Genomic DNA, 6,000 nt, shown 5'->3' with positions numbered 1-6,000 from the left:
TTTAATGCTTTTCGACCTGTTCCCAAATTAATGCAATTGGTTCAGAGTTTGTTTTGATATTTTAACTTGCGTGTCGCAATCGCGTTTGATGTAGGAGGACAAAATAAATGTATGCACGATTGCGCAAGTTTGCGCATGATGGTGCACGCGCGCAGCCGGTTTGGGTTCCGTGTAATGGTCGTCCCAGCGTGAGTTTTTTTATGCACGTGATGTTAGAACGTTCTCTCCATTCCAGAATGTGATTGTTATGCAACAGTACATTTAATCTGCTCTGCCCTCAAATCAAAGCATGCAGCCTGTTTTTCTTTATAGGCTGTTTTCAATTTGTCAATTTCAAATGATTTTCTAACCATTTTTTTATTTTCTAAGAACAGTTTGAATTGAGGTGTGTTCCGCCTCATTCATTCACATAAAAGTAGTCATTTTTACTTTTGCAGACATTTCTGACCCGGACAAAATTCTGCAGACATTTGCTCATCTCCCATCCTGCACACACGTGTTCACAATTTCCATCTGTTGCTTGTGTAACAGTATAACTTTAGACCACCCCCTCGCCCATACCTGGGCATGAACAAGGAACCCTCTGCACACATCAACAACAGTCAGCCAAGAAGCATCGTTACCCATTGCTCCACCAAAGCTGCTGCCCTTGCAGAGCAAGGGGAACTACTACTTCAAGGTCTCAGAGCAAGTGGAGTCACCGATTGAAACGCTATTTAGCACGCACTGCTAACTAAGCTAGCTGTTTCACATCCGTTACACTCACCCCCCTTTTGACCTTCCTCCTTTTCCGCAGCAACCAGTGATCCGGGTCAACAGCATCAATGTAACAGTATAACTTTAAACCGTCCCCTCGCCCATACCCGGGCGCGAACCAGGGACCCTCTGCACACATCAACAACAGTCACCCACGAAGCATCATTACCCATCACTCCACAAAAGCCACAGCCCTTGCAGAGCAAGGGGAACTACTACTTCAAGGTCTCAGAGCAAGTGATGTCACCGATTGAAACGCTATTTTGCGCGCACTGCTAACTAAACTAGCCATTTCACATCCGTTACACCTGCATCGCAGTCATAGTTGTTTTTGTTACCAAAAATGTGTGCATTTCTATCAAAGTAAGTGTCTTGTACATTATAATAGTTTCTGCATGTCGTTTCTACTGTAGCATAATTTTCTGGTGTATATTCCTTATAACAGTGGACACACGGGGTAACGTTACTCATTTCATAACCTTTATGGTGTTTTACTGAATGCTTAGGTAGCTAGCTACGTTCTTCTATTAGCTCTGGAAAACAATGCTAATTGCGTCAGAGAAGTATTAGCATGTGTGGTATTTTGAAGCTACCCTGGCCTTATGAATCCCAAGTGGCGCAGCTGCCTAACACGGAACCCAAACTGCCTCTAAAAATGTAAATAAAACCCTATAAAGAGTTTATATAATGTGTCATTACATACCTATTTGAAGGTTTGTGTCGAATTTGAATCTGGTTTTTAGGGCGGTGCAAAAGTGATCTTAGAAGTAAACAGCGGCTTTGAGAATGATGATCGCATGCAATGATGATGAAAAAAATTACTAGGTATCCCCCCTTACTGTCCATTTCTTGTTTCTAAAGGATGATAGAAGTGCTACACTTGGTGGAGAGAGATTGTAAGACAGAAATAGTAGCTTTATGCGTGCTGTACGTTACGACATGACACGTCAAGATGTAACGGAGGGTCAGTTTTACTTTTCTCCAATTCTATAGAGCCATTACCATGTTGATCAATGCTTGAATAGAAACCTAGTTCACACCCCCAATTTTGAAGTCAACACAGGCGCTACAGCCCCATTAGTTTTCTTTGTAGCCTCGTTTAAATGTTGAGGTTGCGCACATTTGTATGGAATGGGGTGAGTTTACGTTATATGGTGATTGGCATCTAAACTTTTATAGTGTTACCACGACAACCGGTAACACAGTTCGTCTTTCAATCACCAACATGGGTATAACACACCGAATCGTTTCTAGTCATCTCTCTTCCTTCCAGGCCTTTTCTTCTCTTGATTTGATATTGCGATTGGCAACTTTCATAAATTAGGTGCATTACCGCCACTGACCTCGTTCGTCTTTCAGTCACCCACGTGGGTATAACCAATGAGGAGATGGGAGAAGCAGGACTTGCAGCACGATCTGCGTCAGAAATAGAACTGATTTCTATTTTAGCCCTTGGCAACGCAGACGCTCGTTGGCGTGCGCGAGCAGTGTGGGTGCAATAATTGAATAAACATAGATTTCTACATTTATTTTGCAACGCATGTTCAAATCCAGACTGCGTTTCTATCAAAGTAAGTGTCTTATTACCTTATAATAGTTTATGTATGTCGTGTTATACTGTTTCTACTGTAGCTCACTGTGTTTATGGAGCATAATATATGTGTATATTCCTTATAACTGCGAACACGCGAGGTAACGTTACTCATTTCATAACCTTTATGGTGTTATATTCAATCGTGCTTATGTAGCTAGCTACATTCTTCTATTATCTCTGTAAAACAATGCTAATTGCGTCAGAGACGTATTGGCTTGCTGTATTTTGAAGATACCCTGGAAAAATGGAAATATATCTTATATCACTAGGTCGTTTTCTGAGTGCATTCCACAAAGCTGTTTATCATGTCCTCCTTATCCACTGCCCCCATTTTGAGGCTATAGTCAAGCACGCAGTCTGGTTTGATTTTTCTCTCTCCCATCAGATGGTCCACCTTCCCTGTGGCTGACATGTTTGCTGTATGGACAGTGGAGAGGACATGGATGTCTCGTTTGTCATGTCACTTTACTGCCAGCTGTTGACATTTCTTATTTTGTATAACGGGTCATTTAGGATGGCAGTAGCATTGTTGATGAAATGCAGTAGTCATCGCAGCAGAACTAGGAATCAGTCTTGGGAAAAGAGGGTGGCAAAGAAGGGAGTTGCAAACATAGTATCTGTGCTCCAGTATTCTCTTAGGGATTTCTTCTTTACTCTCCCCATGAGAAGGACTGTCACCAGGAAGGTATACATTTCACTAATTGTGGTTGTCCCCCCCCCCACTCCTGGCTCTCTCTTCTCCTGTAGCTCCAAGGCATAGCGATTGGTCTCTGCTATGTCTCCCACCAGCTCCTCTGTCAGAAACAACATGAAGCACTCTGCCTCAGATGGAAATGACAAGGGGCGGTGCTTTCCAGACTGGAACTCATCAAAGCAAACAGCAGGGCCAGGAGGGGTGAAATGGCTGGCAGCCTTCCAGCTACCACATAACTTCTGTACTTCATCCACTGTCGGTCTGCCTCCATCACCACCAGCATCTTCAAAGGGAACTAGGACATTGTCAGTGGACAAGGGGTCCTCAGATTCAGGGTTCTCATTGGCTGGGGGGGCAGCTCCTCACTGTCACTGTCAGAATCTAATTCCTGACTTTCGGACACATTGTCAGAATTTTTTTAAATCTCCAGAATTTCTGCATTTGTGAGTTGTCTCCTTTTGAAAGACATTGCTAATGCTACAACTTAACTCACTAGCTACATCCATAAAACAACAACACCGAATGGCTCAGAGTGGGAGTGAGAGGTTATGTGTTTAACTGCCTGCGCTCGCCATTTGTATCAATAAATCACTATCAGAAAATGTTTTTTTGTGGTAATTATTGATATATTTACTGTTTTGTTAACATGTTTTTCAATTACCGGTGATAAATCATGCATTCTGATTCTTGCATGGATTGTAATAAGCACATAGTATGTGTGTAAAATACTTTTTTGAAGGTTGTACTGATTATGAGGAGCTAAGATACTTTCAGCTGTGTGGAGCCATGTTTGTTGACATACAATGCATTCTGAGTTTCACGTAATCGTCTTTCGAACCAAAGATGCTATAACAAAAGGAGGTGAGTAAGGATACCCTCATTTTTGAGAACTTAAGGAAGTGAATGGTGAGAATTGAACAATGGTAGACGACACACCCCTTCAACATGCTTCCGGTTCCGGGTTGGAGCGAGCGGTCGCATCTACACTTCGGTCCGCAGGTAGTATAACTTTTCATTACATTTTCATTACATTTCATTATAGTACAACGGTTTGATTTGTCTAATCTTAGCAATTTCTTCTTAGCTAGCTACATAGCCGTCTTTGTATCAAAGATAATTGCGTAATTATCGTATTTCGTCGTCCTAACGTAGACTACACTGCTATCTGCCCAGCAGCTAGCTAACGTCCACCGTCTACTAGCACTGTAGAAACTATTACACTCAACTGAACGACTCGATTAGTGTAGTGTTAGCTAGCTACATAGCTGTCTTTGCTGTCTTCGTATCCAAGATAATTGTGTAGTTTAGAGTGTGTAGACTTAGAGTGATTATCTTAATTTACCGAGGTTAGCTAGCCAGCTATTTGTCGTCCTTAACGTAGGAGATACTGCTAGCTAGCTAGCCAACAGCTAGCCAACGTCTACTGAATAGAACTTCAACAACCCGGTCAACTTTCCGCTTCGCTCCACAGGTAGTATCACATTTTCATTTCACTTCATTACAGTACAACGGTTTGATTTGTTTGATCGTAGCTAGCTAGCTACATAGCCGTCTTTGTATCTAAGACAATTGTGTAGTCTAGAGCGATTTTCTAGGTTAGCTAGCCAGCTATTGTCGTTCTTTTAACGTAACGTAACGTAATCAACACTGCTAGCTAGCAAGCTAGCCCCCGAATAGCAGCACTGTAGAAACTATTACACTCGACGGAACGACTTGATTAGTGTAGTGTCAACAACGCAGCCACTGCCAGCTAGCCTACAAAGTCAACAACGCAGCCACTGCCAGCTAGCCTACTCCAGCAGTACTGTATCATTTCAATCATTTTAGTCAATAAGATTCTTGCTACGTAAGCTTAACTTTCTGAACATTCGAGACGTGTAGTCCACTTGTCATTCCAATCTCCTTTGCATTAGCGTAGCCTCTTCTGTAGCCTGTCAACTATGTGTCTATCTATCCCTGTTCTCTCCTCTCTGCACAGACCATACAAACGCTCCACACCGCGTGGCCGCGGCCACCCTAATCTGGTGGTCCCAGCGCGCAGAACCCACGTGGAGTTCCAGGTCTCCGGTAGCCTCTGGAACTGCCGATCTGCGGCCAACAAGGCAGACTTCATCTCAGCCTATACCTCCCTCCAGTCCCTCGACTTCTTGGCACTGACGGAAACATGGATCACCACAGATAACACTGCTACTCCTACTGCTCTCTCTTCGTCCGCCCACGTGTTCTCGCACACCCCGAGAGCTTCTGGTCAGCGGGGTGGTGGCACCGGGATCCTCATCTCTCCCAAGTGGTCATTCTCTCTTTCTCCCCTTACCCATCTGTCTATCGCCTCCTTTGAATTCCATGCTGTCACAGTTACCAGCCCTTTCAAGCTTAACATCCTTATCATTTATCGCCCTCCAGGTTCCCTCGGAGAGTTCATCAATGAGCTTGATGCCTTGATAAGCTTCTTTCCTGAGGACGGCTCACCTCTCACAGTCCTGGGCGACTTTAACCTCCCCACGTCTACCTTTGACTCATTCCTCTCTGCCTCCTTCTTTCCACTCCTCTCCTCTTTGACCTCACCCTCTCACCTTCCCCCCTACTCACAAGGCAGGCAATACGCTCGACCTCATCTTTACTAGATGCTGTTCTTCCACTAACCTCATTGCAACTCCCCTCCAAGTCTCCGACCACTACCTTGTATCCTTTTCCCTCTCGCTCTCATCCAACACTTCCCACACTGCCCCTACTCGGATGGTATCGCGCCGTCCCAACCTTCGCTCTCTCTCCCCCGCTACTCTCTCCTCTTCCATCCTATCATCTCTTCCCTCTGCTCATACCTTCTCCAACCTATCTCCTGATTCTGCCTCCTCAACCCTCCTCTCTTCCCTTTCTGCATCCTTTGACTCTCTATGTCCCCTATCCTCCAGGCCGGCTCGGTCCTCCCTCCCGCTCCGTGGCTCGACGACTCATT

This window comes from Oncorhynchus masou, chromosome 30 (genome assembly GCF_036934945.1).
Source record: "Oncorhynchus masou masou isolate Uvic2021 chromosome 30, UVic_Omas_1.1, whole genome shotgun sequence".
In the NCBI taxonomy this organism is placed as follows: Eukaryota; Metazoa; Chordata; class Actinopteri; order Salmoniformes; family Salmonidae; genus Oncorhynchus; species Oncorhynchus masou.
The sequence above is the reverse complement of the archived record's forward strand: the minus strand, read 5'-3'. Positions refer to the sequence as shown.